Source organism: Callorhinchus milii, unplaced genomic scaffold, assembly GCF_018977255.1.
Source record: "Callorhinchus milii isolate IMCB2004 unplaced genomic scaffold, IMCB_Cmil_1.0 Scaffold1, whole genome shotgun sequence".
NCBI classification, from domain to species: domain Eukaryota; kingdom Metazoa; phylum Chordata; class Chondrichthyes; order Chimaeriformes; family Callorhinchidae; genus Callorhinchus; species Callorhinchus milii.
In genome coordinates this window covers 81,139,961-81,162,829 of record NW_024704742.1, presented here as the reverse complement: position 1 = coordinate 81,162,829, position 22,869 = coordinate 81,139,961, and the positions used below count along the sequence as shown (strand labels likewise).

Sequence of the window (22,869 nt, the reverse complement as noted above, 5' to 3'; positions counted from 1 at the left end):
AGACCAGCCAAAATAAATCAAGGACTTTAAGAATGGCCTGAGAGATTTTAATGCTGCTTCCTTCAAACTCCACCAAGGGTGCCATTCACATTTATATGATGCAATTTATTGTAACAGTGTGTGTGTGTGTGTGTGTGAGAGAGAGAGGCACACATCATTCCCTGCCAAACTCCACCTACTGCTTTTCCTTAGCCTGATGCATCCTGTTATGTGGAATGCCAATTATCAGGCCCACCAATCTGCAGCAAAACATTATTGAAAATAATTTCATCAATCACGGATAGGCGTGGTTCCTTTCTCTAAGGCCTGGGAATTTTCTTTGAGTCAACACAGGCTCTTGGCTGGCGCTAACTATTCTAATCCCAATTCCCTGTTCATCCCTATACCTTTTAATCTGTTGCTCTTCAAATATTTATTCTATTCTGTTTTAAAGGTTTTTTACAGTGAAACCACATAAACTACACAAAATCAGATCTGGTGTCTAATTAGTGATATTTCTTAAGGGTTTGCATAACAAAGATTCTATGTTGCTCAAATGGGGCTTCTTCTTGTATTCAACCAACGGGAATTCTGTTCCAATGTGATCTACAGCGTTCCCATGGGATGACGGGAATTCTAAAGGGATTCCTTAATAAGAAATAGTGCAATTTAGACACAATTGGATTGTTAAGAGATACTCTAAAGTAGATCTTCATTCAGTGCCCAGTTGTAATACAGTAGAACCCTGTTATATATGGTAATAAGATCCGTAAAAATTGAACCATTCTTGTAACAGAGTGTAATCGTTGGTCAGTGCCCCTGTATCAAGGTGGGTCACCTTCTGGGTCATCGTCAATATCACTTCCTGTATGCAACATAGTGGGTAGGAAGTGATGTCAGTAGCAATCGGATGACCTGGTAATTGGCCATTTTTTGTAGTGTGTGAATCTGCCCACTGGTCTATAGGGCACCCGCTCTATAAGCAAACCTGTGTTACAATGAAACAAGTTTTGACGACACTCTATGAGTATTTTGCAGTTCTGTTACGGAGTGGTTGAATGCACAGATGACAGACGTGCAAGGAACACATTTTACCAGACAGTCATTTGATCTTTAAGAGATTAGCTACTTATAGATTGGTACATACCTGACTCAAACAAGATCCTGGTGCAAGACCAGCATTCCAACGATCCAGATCACTTCTTATTCCCGCACTTCAACATGCAATTCCCACTATAGACTGTACATTTAAAAGGCACAGCAGTGAATCACTGATTATATTATCTATTACTCATCTTCTTACTGTGCAGCAAACTGAACAATGTCGGCCATTGCCCAGTTCCTCCCTGAAGATGGTAGTGGTAAATACCAGATCTTCAGCACGTTAACACCTCCTCAGCTGAAACAAAATCATCAATGTTTTCATTTTGCATTAGTGAAGTATGCTATGTCCACGGAGACTGAGATTCAGTTGCAGATGAATGAATGACTCAATGGGCCCAAGCTGCAGATGTTATGAAGTTGTCATTTTGTGCCAGGAAAGCCCTGACATTCTGATTCCAGAGCCTCCTGTTTACCTTGTGTTAAGTTCACCGTGACATAGCTGCTCAACCAGGGCTAAAGAGAGGCCTCTCTGGACTTGTAGATTCCAGTAACAATGGAAAATAGCCCTGGTATATGGGATTCACCCACAAGTAAAACAGTAAAAGGTGACTAATGGGGGATAATATTATGCTTGGATCAGTATTGGACCTTTCAATGCTACATCTGGATTGGGAATTGCTTGCAAAAGAATAGAAGCTCTGGTATATTTGCAAATATGTGTTCTATTTAGCTTGGCATTCTCTAGCAAAATGTAGACCTCACAATTTAGAAAAGAAGTCCCATTGGAGTCCCAAAGTTCCAGCTGGTCTCAGCTTGTCAGGCCATTTTGTATCCTGTAGCTCAGTGGGTGGAGTCCTGTAGCTCAGTGGTTAGAGCACTCGCTTTGCAAGCGAGAGACCTGGGTTCGATTCCCAGCAGGGTGAAACCTTGGGCAAGTTTCCTTACTCCACACGCCTGATAATAATCCCTCAAGAAAAAAATTATAAATTGGTCATTTCAATTCACGACTGTTTGTGGGACACTGCTGTGCGCAATTGGCTGCACATTTCACCCACAAATGTATAGTCAATTCACTTTACAGTGTATTCTGTGAAACGTTTTGACATGTCTAGAAGGTGTGAAAAGCGCTACACCAAATGCAAAGGTTATTATTATTATTAAAATTTAAGTTTGAGGGGATATTTGGGAAAAAAAATCAATCATAATATTGATGATTATTTCCGCATTTCTTAAAAACATCCAACTTCCAAATGTTAATAAAATGCCCAAAATCCTTTTTGCTGGTGTTTTATTAGCATTTATGAGTCCTATAGTGTAGTGGTTTGTGTGCTCTCCTCACAAGTAAGATGACCTGGGTTCAATTTCTGGGTGGGGCGAAACCTTAGGCACACATGTCTCTGTTTACCTAGCAGTAAGTAGGAACCAGGTTGGCAAATTGTTGTCCTGGGCTAACAATCCATCGAAAAAAAATGCGGTCACTCAATCCACGACTGTTTGGGGGACACAGCTGTATGCAACTGGCTGCCACTTTTTGCCCATAAAGTACGCAGTCAGAAAGAAAACGAGAGAGCTCTGGGCGATCAGTCACCCCTTCAAAATAGCACAATCTCTGAACTCCCCCCCCATTCCTATCTCCCTCAGTGCAACACAGAGGCCTTCCTCACTCCCAATTCCAAGTGTATGTTACAATAGCAACATTTTCACCAGTTCCTTTTCTAATGAAAAAAAAGCTTTCAATTCCAAATACTAAAATAATATAAATTGTATACACAGACTTTAATAGTGATAAATAAAAGAATCGAAGTAATAAAACAAATGGAAAATTTTACCAACATGTGGTTTGCTTGCAAAACAATACTTTTTCTCTGAGATAATAGGAAACACACAAACAAATGTTGCAGCACATCTGTCATGATGATGCCTTGAACAGTAGCCTGTAGTTTGCTAACAACAAAATCTACTAGTTGTTTATTAGCTCTGGTGTTAAAAACCTCACAAAAGATAGACTACATCAGAAAATAACACTGCTCTGAACACCACCTGTCAATGAGGAATAATTAAATATTTTATTCTGTTAAAGTGAAAATGTTTGTGCCAGAAGATATTCATATGGAATTTGGTAAGTATTTCACAGTCCACCTCCCCCAATTTTGTTACTTTTGANTTTTTTTTGACAGCGAATTCATGGAATATAGACTCAGGGTTGTCCAAGGGCAATGAAGCTCTCAGGACCAAAACTAGAACAGGCCAATGTTAAATTTCTGACTCTATCAGTCAGTGGGAATGCAAACTATTCAACAACAAGACCAGCTGTCTATAGGAAAAAATCTGTTGGCTCCAGTGGAGACTTATCCGTCACGTACCAAACAAGTGGAAATACAAATCTTAGAATCACAGGAAGCTGGGACGAGGAGCGTCAACAAAGAAAGAAGTTGACAAACATAAAAAAGCTTCTTGAAGTAGCGTAGTCCCAAATTAAAGCTTTAAAGTAGTGGTCATTAATTCTAAAAATAACAAAATAGCATAGATTTATGCCTTAAATCAAGAAATATTCAAACTAGAAAGGTTGCCTACCGTTGGCATAAATGAAGAAATATTCAATCAAGAAACTTTTATTTTGTGGCAAACCAAAGATGTTGGATATCACTGCCTTAAAGGTTTTATTGATGGAAGGAGTAAGTTTAGTGAATTGGCCAAACAGCTTGAAGAACGAGCTCAGTCACTCGCAATCCTGGAGGGTTACCAGCAGGAGCTGGGAGAATTTCAAGCCTTCAGCAATGGTACCGTCACTCAACTGAAGAAGGACAAAAAGAAACTAAAAAGACTGGAGGCAGAAACCCTGCTGCTGTGCAATGAGCAGTGGACTAAATTGCAAACTGTGCCTTGGAGAAAAATCAGCTGATGGCTCGGATCACAAGTTGCATTTATATAGGGCTCTTCATCCAGGATAGCGTCTCAGAGGGCTGTAATATATCCCTCTTAATCTTCTTACTAGTAAAATAAATGTAGCTTTCAAATCTCTCCTTGTAATATGAACTATTATTTTCTTTCTCAATTTATGTTACAATTGTGGTCACAAATTTAAAGTAATGATATTAGACAGATAGTCTGTGGCATACTGAGAAAGATCTCAGTGTAAAAACGCTGAAAGAGCTGCTAACATGTTTAACGTTTGGAGATCATTAACAATTCATTTAAGTTCGAAAGAGCATGTCACTGTGAGTTATTAATGGTTTTATCCTTCCAACTCCAAACAATTTTGCTAAAATATTTAAGGGAATTCCACTCACTGATCCATTCAAAATCTAGGTCAATTATATAGCAACCTATGGGACATTCTTGTTATAGCTATTTCTCTCTCTCTTATTCACAACACCAATATTAACCTTTCTCTTCCTCGATCTGTCTGTGTCTCTCCTTCTCAACGTTTTCCGTTAGAAGCTTACCAAGATTTAATCTAGGCTGATGTTCCAATGCAGTTCTGGGGATGTGCTGCACTGGTGCCATCTTTCAGATGAGACATTGACCAAAGTCTAAGAAATAAAAATAAATAATAAAAATTGGTCACTGAATAGACGACTGATTGTGGGACACTGCTGGTCACAATTGGCTGCTGCGTTTCGCAACAAAATATACAGTGAATTCACTTTACAGTGTATTCGGTGAAGCGCTTTGAGACGTCTTGAAAGGACTATATCAAATGCAAGGATTATTATGTTATTATTAGTCAGTTGTTCAAGTGGACTTAAAGGTCCCATGGCACTACTCAAAGAGAGAAGAGAGTTTCTCCCGAATTCTCTGTTGAAATCGTACCAGTGGCGATCAACTCATCATTTCTATCAGGCCAGAGAGATGGAAGCATTTTACTTTTCCCTCCAAACAGTTCGAGATGAGAAATTTNAAAAAGGGTAGAAGACTTCTACTACTGGAATGAATATTTGCACATAACATAGCATCTTTGGGAGAAATTACCCCTGGGTCTAAGTTTATTCTATTTATGCAACATTTTAAACCAACCAACAATTGAAAAGTTGTTGAATTCAGTCACAACTTAAAGTTGTTTATGGGTAGTTCTTTAAAGAACTTACAGAAAAATGGCTTCAAAATTAAGTTGTTTAAGAACCTTTTAGGCTGTAACATTCTTCACAAATAGTCAATTGAGATCTGGGTGGAATTTGTCTAAATATTTCAAAGTGCTTCTCACAGTAAGTTACTTTGTGGTGGAGTGACTTAAGTAGGCAAACCCAACAGCTAATTCATGTCAGCAACATGCCACAGAGTGCAATGAGATTGATCATCCCACAAATTGGAATGTTTTGGGTGAATTTTGGTGGGAAATAAACCAAAGCAAAGCAACATCTCTCACAATTTGAAATGAGCAAGCAGCATTTTGATAATCAGGAAATAAATGATCTGTTTGAGGGACAATGGAGCGATATGGAACGAATGAGATTTTTTTGTAACTGACTGAGGGTAGATAAATCATCTGCAGGAAAAGTGACAGGATAAATGTGAAAATAGTTAAAACTCTGGGCATCATTAATAGGTTAGTAGGTTTATTGTAATAATAATAATCTTGCATTTGATATAGCGCTTTTCACGTTTTCGAGACGTCTCAAAGCGCTTCACAGAATATACTGTGAAGTGAATTGACTGTATATTTGTGGGCGAAACGCGGCAGCCAATTGCACACAGCAGTGTCCCACAAACTGTCGCGGATTGAGTGATCAACTTATTATTGTTTTTTTCTTGAGGGATTATTATCAGTAGTAAGGAAACTTGCCCAGAGTTTCGCCCTGTCAGGAATTGAACCCAGGTCTATCGCTTGCAAGGCGAGTGCTCGAACCACTGAGCTACACGACTCCATAAGTAATAGTAGATGATGGGATCAATGGACGTTCCACAACACTCAATAAAACATTCTGAAGGAGTTTACAAAACGGCATTGTGCAGAATTTCTCCAGTTGACTGTGAATGGGTGAGAAATCATGCTGTTTCAGTATAAAGTAAAACGTGTCCTGCAAAATACTTAAGATGGTTTTAATTTGAAAAAAATACCCAGAAGCACTGAGACTTTGCAGGATTATACATTTCTGTTTTATGACTTAATTATCTATAAATGGAATCAGGGAAATTTTAGGTCTCTGGGGAGTAACCACGGTCTCAAGCTAACGGGCTTACCCACCATGAGTTATGACTAACATGCACTATCACAGCAGGACCCTACACAAGGGATAAAGCCCGGCTTCTGCTTACAGAATAGGGTTCAGACTGGATTTCAGCCCAGACACTGTTACTCGGGCAGTGAATAAAAAGTTTACAGATAATAGGTAGCTGCAAAAAATGTTCTGGCGCTCCCTCATTCACTGAAACAATGCTCAACATGTGTACTCCACATCCCGTAAGCAATTCCAAAGCTGTGGTAGATTAGGGCAGCATGGCACTGTGGAGCCAACTATTTAATGAGGCACGTGAGGAGTACAAAAAGAGCACAGCACTCTGACATTGAGCACAGTGTTTTAATGAGGGGAGCAGAAGAGGTGCACAAAGCTTCTTTGAATTCACCACTGTGCATAGGTTGTTCTCTGAGGCAGGCTTAGTGCTGCTGGTTATTGAGTTAGACAGTCAAGCAGAGAGCAGAGCAAACCTACAGCTTCAGTCTTATGAGTCCAGACTGAAGGTTGTAACGTTGAAAGCTAGTACACCAAAGCTCACAATTGGGTCAAAATGCCCAAAATGTTGGTTGAATGTTAGAAGCATAAGGTCTGTTGGGTTTTCACACTGAAGACATAGTGAGGTCATTTTTTTTGTGCACAAAATAGAGTCAATCCGCTTTACAGCATATCCCATGAAACACTTTGAGACATCTCAATGAAGGGATAAGGTATTATATAAAATGCAAGGATTATTGTATTATTATCATTAGAGACCAGTCTTCATGCTCAGGAAGTCTTAGACGGTTGCTTAACTTTCTGGTGTGGTTCAATAAGAGCAGCATAAAAGACACAACAATGTCACAAATGTATGGTAGGAGATAAAGTACAGTGGCAAGCAGTGTAGAACGTAAAACTTGAAAATTGGAAGTAGCATAAGCTAGAAAGAAGAAAGATTGTTGTCTTGTTTTAAAATGTGGTCAGCATTTGTGACAGAAACATCTGGTACATTACAGTCTACCTGGTGGAGGAGAAGGTGAGAAAGATCTGGTGCAATTGCTGTAAAGGAGCTGACAGACAACATGGGTTAAACCCGTGGTTTGACATAATATTCCACGTGAAGAGTAGTGACTATACTTTGTGGTGTTTGTTCCAATGATACCCTTGAAATTGCTTGGCTTACCTCTGCCATGCAATTGTGGGCTCGGAGAGCAATGAGAAAGAGAAAGGGGAACTGAAGAGAGAATAAAATAAAACAATGCAGATGTTGAGAAGAAAGCAACACAGAATGATGTAAAGTAATGAGATAGGACGTATGAAAGAGAAGTGGGGGATAAAGTCAGTATGACAGTGCATCTGCTTGCATACACGAGAAAGGTACAGACAAAGATTACCCTTTCCTGTTACCTTGTTCCACCTTTGACTCAGTTTGTAGCATTTTTGCCTCTGAGACAGAAGGTTGTGGGTTCCAGCCTCAAATTGGGACTTTTAATTCAGGTAGTCTAGACTGACGCTCCAATTCAGCACTGAGGGTGTGCTGCATTGTCAGAAGTGGTGTCCTTTGGATGAGCTGTGAAACCAAGGTTCCCACCTGTGCCTGTTCATTAAATATCCCATGAAACTACTCAAAAAGGGAAAGGAGTTTCTCGCTGTGTCCTGGCCAACAATCCCCCAAACAAAATTGGTCAATCATAGCATGGCTGTTTGTGGGATAATTTGCTGTGCGCAAATTGGCTATTGCATTTGCCAACAAATTAAACAGTCATTAGATTTTACAATATATCCTTCGATGTCTCAAATGACATGATAAGATGTTATAACAAATGCAAGGATTATTATTATTATTATTATCTGAAAGGCCTGGTCATTGAATGAAGACTACTCCAGCCTTTATGAATGGGAAACTGAAACCTCATGACAAGTGCATTGTGGGATCATTTTCTACACGGTAAAATATAGTTTTAGCCTGTGGTTAAAATAAAAGCACAATAAGATATCTAAAGTGGAGGTTTCAGGCTTTGTTTGTAATCCAATTTGTAAAATGTCCCTTCCCGCCCTTTCCACTGACTAACACGATAGCAGGACATAAGCTTGTTGGCAGAGTTTGGCTCCCACTGTTTCCAGTGTTGGAACAAAATACTAAACACTTTCTGCCTCTTCAACCCAATCCACCTCGCAAATAAAATAATTACATTCCTAAAAAATCACACACATAGAAAGAAACCCATTATAAGATCATTAACCACTGTGCGATGAAGAGCAAGCACGTTGGGTTTCAGGCAGATGGCGGAGGAAACTCACTGTGTCCTGGACATGGTCATATAGTGTCAAAAACTGTATGAGTTAAATATCTCGATCTTCTGACGCAAAGATGAAAATGGTACCAACTGAACCAGGCTGACACCTAATGTCTGAGCTTAAAACCTAGACCAATGTGTTATCTACAAGTAATCCAGCAGGCTGCCAGTTACACTACTTCATCAGATAATGGCTCACAGACAAATTTGAAAGTAAAATTATTTTGTTCTTTATTATTTTGTTCTTTTGTTTTTGTTATTGGAATTCTAGCATTAGGAATCAAAACTAGATTCACTTATTGTATTAAAATCAAACGTAGCAACAATTTAATCCTGAAAAGAGTGAGTTGAAACCATTCTCTGGAAGAGTGTGCGTGTGTGTATATCCGAGGGAGGAAGGCTGGGAAATGTCAGTCTTAAATTTGTCAGTAAGAACAATTTTCAGTCAATAAAATGTACTTTAATTATTCCTGGCAATAATGAATCAACAGATTGCATTTAGGAATACCACAATTTGGATGCCAGCATTTCACATTATGCAATACAAATTAAAAAATCCAATATTTATGCAATAACGTTCATATCAGGAAAACGTACCAAAGAGGTTAACAGTACTGGGTGGGAATCTGATTTGATGATGGGTGGGGAAGGTGTAGGTGAAGGGGCAGGAAACAGAGGTGACCTTCGTAACCAGGCGAATATAGGAGTTGGTGTGGGAAGTAGTGGGGAAAGGGAGTTTAAAATGTTGGTGAAGCAGTTGTGCAAGAGGGTGACAGAGGAGATAAGGTCAAGGGCAGCAGAGAGACAGGAGTTCAGAGGACTCAAGGGCAGAAGTGAGGGAGTTGGAAATAATTTTCTTCCTGGGCGGAAGGCGAAGGTGTTTGTTTGGTTGTAGGGAGGGGCTGGAGCAGTTCATGGAGAAGAAAGGAGATTGTGCGATGTGCATATTTTTTCTTATAAATATAAAACCTCAATCAGTACTTGATGAGTTAAAAGCATTTTGGAGCCAGTTTTTACCTTTGGTGCATATTCTGCAAGAGGCAGTGGAACCTAGGTGAAATTTGCTGGGAATGTATCTATCTGCTATACAGTGCATTTGGGATTAGCCGGCTCATTAGTGATGTTGAAAAGCAATTACTCCCCACACCCTCCTCCACCTTCAAGCAATTATGGACTTGCTTATGGGCAAAAAGGTGGCATGCTTGATCTGAAAAGAATAACTATGGTCTCAGCTTGATGGTATCCTCTCCCCTCTCACTTATTTATACATACACACACACACACAACCCATACATCATAAATACGAACACCACACGGCACAAACACAAACCACACAGCACAGATTGCACACAACAAGCACACATACAAACATAAAGCACCACACACACACACACACACACACAAAAGATGAGAAAGGGCAGTATCTGGGTCGTAAGAGAGTTGAATACTGGCCACCGTATGTTCTACCAGATCTGAATTATTTATGCGATCATTTTGATAGCTTCCATTTAATTTGACTCCCAAGTCCTGTGTGTAAAGGACTGACACTTTGATGGATCACTCAAATTTTAGTGTGCACCAAAGAAATGGATCTGATTTAATTTTAAACATAGAAGATATGAAGCTTAGTTTACAGAAATTATAGTAGGGTGAGGCTAAAATCATTCCATGGACAGCAATATGATTTTTGGGAGTTTCTTTTAATGCATATATATATAATATATAAAAATATAAAAATTAAACAGGAATAGTAACAGGGTCTCTGTGCAGATCTGTGGTTATTTATTGTGAGTACTTAAAATGATAAAATACAATGTTATAGGTCACAGTGCATTAACCTACTCCACCCCTCTCTAGGTGGAATGGAAAGGAAGAACTGAAAATGTTTATTGGTAATCTTAAATTTAAAACAGAAAAATGCTTGGAACAAACAACAGGCTGATCTAAAAGAGAAAGTGACTTGAATGTTAGAACTGGAATGGTCGAGCTGAAGAAGCTTCTTTATTAAGAGGGGAAACAAGTGAACCAAGCAGAAACAGATCAAGAAAACAGAGACATCAGGAAGAAGTTAAATATGAAAGCATTAACTGCAAACGGAGAGAGGCAGGCTTCTGGGCTGTCGTTTTCTCTGCCAGGAAGAAAGGAAATGTGGCTTGAGGGAACATAAAAGGAAAAGAGCAATTTTCTGTTGGTTTGAATATGGTCATCAGTAAATGAGTCAGAATGAATGAAAGATGAGGCAGAAACAGTTGTTAGTAGTTAATGTGCAAAACTGATGTGAGCACAGATATATGGAAATATATATAGGAATACATATATATATACACACACACATATGTATATGTTGCTAGTGACTGTCCAGACACAAAGATTAAAGTTAAAGTTAAGCAATGCATACTGGGCTTAGAAATTTAAAAAAATCAACTCCAAGTAACCTCTCAATAAACTTAGGGTAAACACACAAGGTTCATTCTTACATAGGAGAAAGCCTCATATCTGCACACTGACTATGTGTATGTCCACATATCCACACCATGACTCCCTTGTGGAAATAATGTTGGTCTGTAATGTTAGCAATACAATTTTTAGTTGCAGGGATACGTGAGGTTACCAGGCTCAAAATCTTACCCAAGCCTTGTGATGCAAGTGTGTTTGTACTGCTGTTTATTTCAGGTGCACTATAGGGTTAGAATTAGGTCAGAGAGAGAGAAAGTGAGTGAGAGTGTGAGTCAAAAAGAAGTCGGAGAAAGAGAGACAGAAATTGAAAGACCAGAAATAGAGAAAGAGAAAGTCAAAACAGAGAGAATAGGAAGTAGGTTTGAGAAAAAGGAAATGAAAAAAGTAAAGAGACTCCAAGGGAAAAAGAGAAAGAGTTAGAGTGAGAAATTGAGAAAAGAAAAGAGATAATGAGATACACAGTGATGTCCTATAGTGATGGTATAACTTCTGATGGAAGCAATTTGGGCTAGCATTAAAGCCAATTTGTATTTATGCATTGACCTGTGACCCATATTCTTTCCATATATACAATTTGTAGAAATGATTTGGATTCATATCATAGAATCTTACAGCATAGAAAGAGGCCATTTGGTCCATCATTCCTGTGTCTTTGAAAGAGCTACCAACTAGTCTCACTCCCCTTCTTTTACCCCATAGCCCTGCAAATGTGTATGAAAATATCAGCAAAACAAAAGTGGAAACTTCAAGAATTAGACATTGCATTTTTGATGTTTCACCAGTGTTAAATCCAAGCTATCTGCACAGCCATCATCTTTATGCATTTGACAACCTGACTTTGTGAGATTTATTTAACATAAAATTTACGTTTCTGTTCAGTTTTGAAAAAATCCATTCTCATACCTTGCACTATGTGGCTGTCGTTTTGTGGCTGAAGGAATGGGTGGATGTTTCCTCCCCTCCCTCTCTGCCCCTGCCCCCCATCCCACTCACAGATACATTCACAAGATCACAAAATTGATTTGCATGAAGAAAGCCCTTCAGCCCACCTGATCTCATTCTCCAGAATACTAATATAATCAATCCTCCCATCACAGTATCAATTTATGCTTTTTAAATGAGTCTGGTGTCCTGGCCTCAACTAACCTTCCTGGCAATCTGTACAGTCTTTAATTAGCCTCTGAATGAACAAAAACTTTCTGTTATTGGTCCTGAAATTACCTTTTCCAAATCTAAACCTATATCGTTTCTTATACTATCTTGTTCCATTCTAAAATATTGGCCTGAGTTTACTACGTACAATTCTCAATGGCAATGTGCATAAAGTGAGTTTGCTCATTTACTTTCGAGTTTTTAAGCTTATCCAGGTCCTTTGAAGAATTATTTTCATTCAGTCTCAATGGCCATGAATGGTAATGCACTCTACAACCCTCTGAGTGAAGATATTCCTTTCTAAATTTTAATGTCTCCCCTATTTTCTTTGTGCTTAGAAATACAGTGGTAACAATCAGGATAGTTGCAATTAGTGGATGAAGGAAAGATGGAATTGATGCCACCACTGAGTTCCATAACAAAAATAAATGCCGTCAAACTTCTCATCAAAGCAACACGACTAAACAAACTTATCAAAGGAACAATAAATAATAATAACCCTTGTATTTAATATAGGCCTTTCATGTCAGGAAGACACCTCAAAGCGCTTCACAGGATTTACTGTTAATGGTTAGTGACTGTGTACGTTGTAGGTGAATACAGCTGTCAATTTGCATCAAATGAATAATCAATTTTACCTGGGGAGGGGCGGATGGACAAAACAGTACCATGGGATCTTTAACATCTCCCTGAACAGGCAGACCTTAGTTTAACATTTCACCTTCAACAATGCAGCACTGTATTGGCATGTCAACGCAGACTATGTAAGTCCCGACATGTGGCTTAAACGTACTCAAAAGTGAGCGTGCCACCAGCTGAGCCAAACTGACACCTGAGATGGATTGGACGACTAGACTCGCTTTTAACATACATGGTAAAAAGGAAATCTCATCATTAACAGAGCTCTTGCATGCGGATTAAATGCAAAATGTACAGTGTGTATTATATCATGCCAGAATCTGTCAGTCTTCCCTTGCTCCTACAGCCTTTAGGTTTTTGAATCTCAAGCTTGGCGTCACCTAGCTAACCACAACTTGATTTATGGCAGTCTTCTGTTTTTTCCCAACCTTGATGGTGGGCTACGTCTGACCCTTGGGCTCTGCACCTAAGTCACTGAATAAAAGAGGATCTATCAGCTGAACATCTGGCACACTGCCCAACACAGCTGAGGTATTGAGCAGCACAAAGAAATCTTTCACTGGAGTTAATGGAAACGGACTGCGACAGAGCAGCAAAGACCATCACAGACCTCGGCTGATTTATTTATTTATTTTAATTCTTAGCGCCACCATCTAGCCTGGTTGTGGGAGCATTAGAAAGACATTTTACAATGGCAGACACTACAGCCATGAGGTTGACTTGGGTTTGTTTCATTCCATCCCCACATGCTAAACATGGGACCTCTGCAATGAAAATCCTGCCAGCACAGAGAGGTAATAACATCATTTTCTGTTAATAAAACAACAATTTACATTTCGTTGGGCTTTCACCTTATTTGCCCCCACTCTCTGGCACTCCATCATGAGTTCTTCCTACTCGCTCCCTCCCTCACTTCTTCCAAGATCTGTCTTAAAACCTATCTCTTTAACCGCACCATCAGTCATCTTTCCCCTCCCCACCCTCAGCTTGGGTGCCAAGCCAGGACTGTCAACAACAATAGCAACGTCAAGTGCCTTGGGGTGACCTCCTGACATGAAAGGTACTATAGAATGTAAAATTGTATTGTAGTTATATAGCCCCTACCACATCAGATGGACATTTTAGCACACTACACAGAGCTTACAGGGAGCCTGCTCTGGGGGGTAGGATGACATTGAGAAAGGTGGAGGGAAGCGAGGTTGAAAAGAAAGGACTTGAGATGGGCTTTAAAGGTGTAATGCGAGCGAGGGAGCGAGGGCACAAGATAGAGGGACTCCCGGATAGAGTTCTAGAGAACGGTGGCAGAATGGTGGGGCAGAGGGGATGAAGCATTTGTTTGTTGAGCCGGATGTAGAGTTGCAGGAGGTCACAGAAGTAGAGTGTGATAAGGCCATGGAGCAATCCGAAGGTAAGGACAGAGATCTTGGATCCGCTAAAACAAGGTATGTTCCCACCATGATGTTTTCCTAACCAAGCCTTTTTAATTTTTAATTTTAATTAAAAATTTAAATTTTTGAAAAACACTTTGGTGTGAGCTTCTATTCCTGCCCCGAGAAATACAACACTCTAGTAGAACTGCTTTTGAGGGTTTGCAAGGCAGCAGCACCAAGAGATTATGGGAACAAATACAAACACACATAATCCCTCAGTTTAAAAAGCAACAGCCTTTTACCACTGACCATAACGCTCATGTCCTGTTTTGCCAGAAAGGATAAGCTTCTTGTACCAGGGCTGAAACTCTGTTTGCCAAATATGAACCCATAACCACAACAAAGAAACCTCCTCTTCAAAGGTTTTCCTCCTTATCCGAGTGGGCCTGTGTGTTAGATTGCCAGCAAGATTCCCAACAAATTGCTCGCATTGATTTATTTCAGCTCCAGAAATAATGACAGAGTGGACCTTTGTTTGCTATGGAAAGGTCTGGATTTTCTCAAAAAGGGCTATAACTATTTGACAATTAGCTGCATAAATTGCCAGGTCAGGGCACGGAGAATCAGAACCAGAGCCACAGCCACAAAGATTGTGATTGTGCCCAAACTGCGCTTCTACGTGGAGAAACAAGGAACTAAACAAGAACAAACACTACATTCAGAATTATTTTAGGTTTACTTAAAATTATACCGTTTAGTTAATTTGAGTGAATTATGAGGTTGTAGAAGTAGAAGGGATCATTGAAGCATAATGCTTTTCAACTACCTCACTGAAACGTAATGATATAAATATAGAATTATTTATATATATACTTATTGTATCTATAAATAACATTACAACAACAACAAAATTACATTTATAGAGCGCCCTTCACATCGGGAGGACGTCTCAAGGTGCTGGACAGTCAGGGGTCAGGACCCGAGCATGGGGGAGGGGTGGGGTAGGAGTGAGGGAAGGCAGAGAGGTGGGAGGGCGAAAGAAGGCACGATCGAAGAGGAGGGTCTTGAGACCGACCTTGAAGGAGGCAAGGGAGGAAGCGAGGTGAAGGGACTGTGGGATGGAGTTCCAGAGTGTGGGAGCAGAGAGGCTGAAAGCCCGACCACCGATGGTAGGGCGGGTCGGGCGTAAGACATGGAGCAGACCGGAGCCCGCTGAACGGAGGGAGTGGGCAAGTTGATAGGGAGTCAGCAGGTCAGAGAGGTAGGAGGGGGCAAGACCATGGATGGCCTTGAAAGTGAGGATGAGGATCTTGAATTCAATCCTCTGAGGGATGGGGAGCCAGTCGAGTTGTGCGAGGGTGGGAGTGATGGGGTCACGGCGCCTGGTGCGCGAGAGTACATGAGCTGCAGAGTTTTAGATGATCTGCAGTTTGCGAAGGGAAGAGTTGGGAAGTCCGATGAGGAGGGAATTTCCATAATCGAGCCTTGATGTGACGAATGCATGGATGAGGGTTTCGGCAGGGTTTCGGCAGCATGAGGGATGAGGCAGTGGCGGAGTCTGGCAATGTTGCGGAGGTGGTGGTAGGCAGTGTTGGTCATGGCGTGGATGTGGGGGAGAATCATCATCCTTGCATTTGATATAGCACTCTTCACATCTTCTAGACGTCTCAAAGCGTTTCAGAGAATATACTGTAATGTGAATTGACTGCATACTTGCGGGTGAAATGTGGCAGCCAACTGCGCACAGCAGTGTCCCACAAATAGTTGTGGATTGAAGTGACCAATTTTTTGATTTTTTTTTCTTGAGGGATTGTTATTAGGCGTGTGGAATAAGGAAACTTGCCCAAGATTTCACCCTGCCAGGAATTGAATCCAGGTCTCTCTCTTGCGAGGCGATTGCTCTAACCACTGAATATAGGACTCCTATTGTTGAGTCTAAACTATTCTCACTTCCCCTCATTGAAGCTAGAAACAAATAGTTTGGGATTCTTTTTGTTCCAAACATTTATGATGCACTGTAGTTAACTGAACAAGAGATATATCCATGGAGCAATCTAAAATCTCTGCCTTGTTTCTCCCTTCCACCCAAGGTCTCAGGATGGATTGGTGACTAAATACAGAATTGCAATTACATTTCCTGCCCCAGAGTTCACAAACCAAGGAAGAGTAATTCTTAACTATTACACAAGATATTTGAAATTCAAAGCAAGTTAATTGTTAAAGAGATAATATAATTTACTCAACATGGCTCTAGGTGATGCGCAATTAAATAACCAAACAAGTCAGAGGTCTGAACTGATGATTAACCCAGAGCATTGCAGTGTCATTTGGCCGGGACACAGGATACTAGATTCTTTAACTATAAAAAACATATATAAAAAATATTATGTAATTAGTTTAAACAAAAAGTACTAGGAAATTACATAGCGCTATTTGAATTTGCCAAAACAAAATACAACAAAACTTGCTGTGGGCAGCACTAAAACCCAATTGGAGGGGCTCATGGAGAGAGTGGAAAGAGTGAAGCTGGGAGGTAATGGCTCTCTTAAGGACCTTAGCCAGAAAAGGGAGGTTGGAGATAGGCCGGTAGCTGGATAGCTGTGATGGGTCAAGGGAAGGTTTCTTCAAGGTGGGGGTGATATTGGCTGTTTTGAGGGTGATAGGAACAGTGCCAGATGACAGAGAGAGGTTGGTGATGTCGGTGACTAGTGGGGCAAGGAGGTGTAGCTGGGACTTAAGGAGAGGGGTGAGGATGAGGTCAAGGGAGCAGGTGGTGGGCTTCATGAGGATATGCTGGTGATGATAGAGGACAGGTGACAGGTTCAAAGGTGTGAAAGGAGGGATGGGTAGTGGTCGGAGTGTGGGGGTGGGATAGGGAAGGGGTGGAAGTTGGAGGGGAAGTGGCAGCTGAGTGGATTCCCTCGATTTTGGACTCGAGGAAATCTAACATTTCCTCAGAGTGGGAGTTGGAGGAAAGAATCTGTGAGATGTGGCATGGAGGGCATAGGAGCCGGTTGGTGGTGGGGAACAGGAGCCTGTGGTTGCCCTTCGCCTCCAGGATTAACTTGGAGTAGAAGGACGATTTGGCCAAGGTGAGAGCGGAGCGGTAATTCTTGATGAGGTCCAGCCAGATGTGCTGCTGGATGGTTAGGCCAGATTTGAGCCAAGTGCGTTCAGCAGCCCACACCTGGCCCTTGAGCGAGTGGAGGTGGCTGGTGAACCAGGGTGAGGATCGGAAATAGGAGGCTGTTCAGGAGGTGAGGGGGGCAAGGACGTCGAGTGTGGTGGATAGGGTGCTGTGGAGGAGAATAAACGCAGAGGATGGGTTGGTGCAGGAGGTGGATCAGAGGGGGAGGAGTTCAGAGGACTACAGGGCAGTGGAGAGGGACGGCGGGGAGATCTTCTTCAACGGACGGTAGAAGATGGTGGTACATTTGGAGGCAGTGGGGAGAAGGATATAATAACAACAACAACAACTTGGATTTATATAGCACCCTCCACGCCAGGGTTGAGGGAGATGAAATGGTGATCAGAGATGGCCTTGTTGCTGATGGTGACATCCGAGACCCTGAGGCCCTGGGTGATCACCAGGTGGAGTGGGTGGCCGTGAATGTGGTTAGCAGAGTGGATGTGGAGGGAGAGGTTGAGAGAGCAAAGGAGAAAGGAGTCGGAGGAGGTGGAGCAAGAAGGGGTGAAGTGGAGGTTGAAGTCACCTAGGATGATGAGGCGGTCGAAGCAGAGGCAGAGGGAAGCTGGAAGGGTGGAGATGTCATAGATGAAGGTGGGGGAGGATTTGGGGGGGGCGGTAAATTAGGAGAATTTTTAGTGAGAGATGGGAGTGAATTTTCAGTGAAAAACTACAGAGTGAAGTTCCTCGTGTTGCTAAGACTACTACTTTATTCATCTGCCCTTGTACTGATGAATTGCTGCTATTTTGCTCTTGCCCTCTGGACCTCCATTTCCAAGTTCCTCCAAATGACCTTGCCTTCCCATTTTCAAAGTCCACCTCAAGACTCACGTCTTTGATCACACTTTCAGTCATCTTTCCCATCCCCTCCTTCTTCAACCCCTTCGCCTCCTTCGGCTTAGGTGCCCAGCCAGGACGTGAATCGCCTTTGTGACATCCTCCCGATGTGAAAAGTGCAATCTAAATGTATTGCCCATGTTGGAAGTGTACATTATAATTTTCACTAAAAATACACAGCGATTACAGTTTACATTAAATCCTGTGAAGCACTTTGAGACATTAAAACAACATGATAAGGTGCTTTATCAAATGCAAGGATTATTGATACAAATGATGAAAATCACATTGCAAGCTCACATTTTCATTACTGCAAGGAACTGTTGAGGCTGGATCAATAGGAACATTCAAAAGGGAACTGGATAAGCACCTAAGCTTTAAGAAGATTGGTCGATTTGGGGAGAGGGCTGGAGAATGAGGATAATTAATAAAAAATAGGCAACAGTGACATGTACATGACGAGCTCATGGCCTCCCTTTGTACTGAAAATGTCTGCTTCTGTTTACCTCAAACTCTTTACCTGAAGCCTCCCAATAACACAGCAACCATTGAAAACATCAATGAGAGCAGCTGTGTTTTTTTTAAGATGCGTGGTTCAGTGACGTTATTGGTGTCACTATTTGCAACTTGCTGATCTAGAAGTGCTGACACGTGCCCGTTTGTGCAGGCTTTATAACCCGGTGTCCGATTTCATTGACCCTAACTACTATTATAACAGGGTCCGACTTCGGTTTGATTGGCCACACTTTAATATGATAATGAGTTTCTGCAAGTGTCAGCTACCCGGCGGACCAAAAACATTCCTAGCCACAGCAATCACTTATATTGATAAGAAAATGGCAATTTTATTAGTGTCCTTCGTGACCTGAACACAAGGACTGTGTTGTACGAAAAAGGTGAAGCTGGAGGTTCAAACGAATACCTTTACGCACATATTTCTGCTGGTCAGAAAAGTTACAGGCACTGAGGGTGTAGATGTAAAATGGGATTTCCCCATTATAAGCACATGCTGCTCAGTTTGTAACTTTTACAGGCTGTTAAATTTCACCTCCGGGAATTTTTAAGTTGTATCAAAAACACAGAGCGTATATTTCTTTAGTGGTTCAGGACATAGAACTATAAAACCAAAGATATTTGTAGCACAGGAATAGGCCGTTTGGCCCATCATGTCTGTGCTGTTTTTTTAAAATGTAATCCTTTCAGTCCCATTTACCTGCCTTTTCTCCATACCCCTGTAGTTTACTCCTTTTAATATTTCCATCTCATTCCCTTTTCAAATCTAATATAGATTCTGCCTCGATCACTGTTCCCGGGAGGCATTTCATATCCTAACAACATATGAAACCAGGTTATGGAAAGGATTTTAGTCTTATTTTGCAAAAACATCAAACCCCAATTATTGTGTGTTTTTTTCAGAAATGTGAATGAACAAAATGCATTTCAGAAACTGAGCTTGAAGTTCACCACTGGATTCTTCAACTACACTCAGTCCCAAGGGCTAATGTATTTTTGCAGTAGGTGTCAGGATAAGGATGGCATTTGCTAGACGTATTAAAAATAAATGGACCTCTCTGTCTGCAGGAGTGTTGATATACAGGCCAGAAATCCATGTTTCCACAAAAATGAGCTGTCATTACAATCACAATGTTCTCCCATCCTTTTCGCTGCGGCTCCAATACTTTAGATGCGGCAAAAATAGGGTGGAAGGTGCTACCTGTGTTTTTATATTGTTATAATAATAAGTTTTAAATGGTTAGCTGAAGACTGTCCTTAAAACTATCAAAATAATTTTACTGTTGGAACATTAGATTAGAACTGAACTCTTGTCATCTCTCACCCCCGCCATCCGCACCCCGCCCGCCCACCCCAACGTTATTACATTCCTGCAAATGTACCATCATGTGGATGCTATTGCCATGGTAACTGTTTGAGTTATTAACTTCATGCTCGCTCTGCCTGCGACAAGCCACAATTTCTTTAACTCTTCAACTGCATTCAGCCATTAGAAACGAGACCCAAGGGCAATTCTAAATCTACAAATGTCAAACATCTGTCTGCTTCGATTATTTTGACAAAAAAATTCTCCTTCAGTTTTGCATCATTTTGATTCTAATGCGTCAGTTTCTTTCATGAACATGTCACACACACGCATACATGTACAGAGAGACACACACATGCGTGAACATGCACAGAGAGACACACTGATGCCCACACACAGAGACACATACACACAAGTGCACAGATAGACACATGCACGCATACAGAGAGACACATGCACACACACATATCTACTTGTTGATTGTGCACAATGTAATGCCATTTCTGGAAAATGCTATGACAATTTTTGCACGCCTCCTTTATCTTTTGTAGGACAGTAATTTGTTTTGTATTCCTCTGAATACCAAGTAAAGAAGTGATGACGAATCTGTATACGAAAGCTATGGAGAGGGTGTGGTGTAGATTCACAGGGTTTATACCAGAAATCGAAGGATGCACAGTAGCTATGGAGAGCGGCTGAAGCAGTTTGGACTTTGTCCATTCCGGCAAAGAAGGTTGAGGGGTGAAATGATCGAGACGTGCAATTTGTGATAATGAAAGGAATTAAAATAATTATTAGGAAACCTCTTCCTGTGAGCAGTGAACTCAGGGATATCATATTCCATAAGAACTACTCCCAGAAGGTTGACAGAGATGGAAAGATTTGGTTAGGTTGGGTGATAGAGAAGAATCAATTTAATAAAGAATTAGATAAACACAGGCAAAAGATGGATCGGGAAAGGGCAAGGAATTGAGATTAGGATGGATGTCTATTTGGAGGAGCAAATACCAACACCAAATAATGAGCCAAGTGCCCTCTGCTGTGTCATACATTGATATGGTTCTATAAGCTATGGGGTGTATAGGGTTATGTAAGTGGGTTCTCCTTGGGCTGAGCTGGCTCCAGGGTAACATGCCTGGTAATGGAATATCAGAAATGAGCCAACCCTCTCGCCAGTCCAGTTCCAGAGCCTGGTGGGTCCAAAGTACTCCAGAGCACTATTGTAGAGCTAGTCTGGCTCTTTGACAGTATTTTCAATATTAAAACGTGGTATAAATGAGGAAGAGTATTGGATTAATAACAATCACTTGCAGAGTTACCCATTGTAAAGAAACATTTACAAAATTTACAAAAAGGGCGACACATTAGGAAAATAATACTAATAACTTGGTCACTCTAACCACAACTATTTGTGGGACACTGCTGTGCCTACTTGCCTACAAATGGAAAAGTGTATCAAGCTTCCAGGATAATTCTTATGATGGTTTCTGTATGACAATAAGTCCAACTAAGTGGCATAGGGATAGATAATGGCAACAATGTAAACATTCATCATAGTAGTGGACCAGCTAAATAATAACTTTATGTTCCCTTTCCTCCAACATCAGTTAAGGGAGCTACATCAGGTGGGACAATGCTGTTCCCAGAGGATATAAAGTCACATTAGCACAAAACTGTGCTCGATTTAACACAAACCCATGCTCAGTTAGGCAGAGAAGCCACAGGCATGCCTACTGTGGTAAAAAATAATGTTACAATTACTAAACTAGCTGTACCATTCCATGCTTTAAGTTGAAGTACATTGTTAGGTAGGCAAAACACGTGTCACATCTAATCCATGAGGACTTGGCCATGACCCGCGGTGTAAAAAAACAAAAGCAAATAAGAAGCCAGTGCTGGTCACGTGAACATGTTAAGCAAATGATTTAAGCAATTGATTTAATCAAAATAAAGCATGGAATCAGAAAAGACCATTTGGTAGCACAAAATCATGGTGTCACATAGAATTAGATTAGTGCGTACTAGGTAACTACCCATGCAAACCAAGTTGTGGTTGAAATAGTAGAATAAGACTAAATAGATAGATCTTTCAGAGAGCCAGCACAGGCATGATAGGGCAAATGTCCCATTGGTTCTACAAATGTCCATGACTCTAACCCTGTAAGCTTCAATATTGTACTCAATCAGATACTTTTCAGATTTGTTTAAACACAGTTAAATTGGTTCAGCAACCTGTGTTACTGCAAGTTTATCCATCTTATGAAAAATAAAGCCTAACCATTTATCTCAATAAGAGTACTATCAATTTTCAATTTATTCTATTCCAGTTCATAGTCTAAATCAAATTACCAGCTTACATTACCCTAATACAGATTGCGGCTCTCATCATTTCAGGACTATCATTAGTTTTCCCAATTAACCTCTTCTGTAGCGAGAACAAATTTGTCTACAGAACATACAGTTACTACACTTTACAATATATCCTATCAAGTGCTTTGAGACATCCTCTGGCGAATGTAAGGATTATTATTATAAATTTAACTCTTTGAATCTCTGCTGATAACTGGACCCCATTCTAGAAAATATCTGTGATGCACTTCCCTAAACCCTCTCCAACACATCAAGTATCTTTCAAAAAGTTAAAATGCCCAAGACTGTACACAGCATTACACAAATATAACCTCAGCAGTGATCAACCAAAATGGAATATGATGTAATACAACAACGAAATAACAACAACAAAATTACGTTTATAGAGTGCCTTTCACGTCGGGAGGATGTCCCACTATAGTTTTTGGACAAGGTCCTGTTTGCCTGTGGAGGTGGATGTTAAAGATCCCAAAGTACTATTTAAAAAGAGCAAAGAAGTTCCTCC

At 40.7% G+C, this 22,869-nt stretch overlaps 1 protein-coding gene and 1 non-coding gene across 3 annotated transcripts in view; one reads left to right on the top strand and one right to left on the bottom strand.

The window, feature by feature from the left end:
• Window positions 1-22,869, bottom strand: part of palm2akap2 (palm2 and akap2 fusion) — a 157,691-nt gene that overhangs the window by 55,290 nt on the left and 79,532 nt on the right. The window lies entirely within an intron of this gene.
• Window positions 1,935-2,006, top strand: trnaa-ugc. The gene has a single exon. It is a non-coding gene; the product is annotated as a tRNA-Ala (tRNA).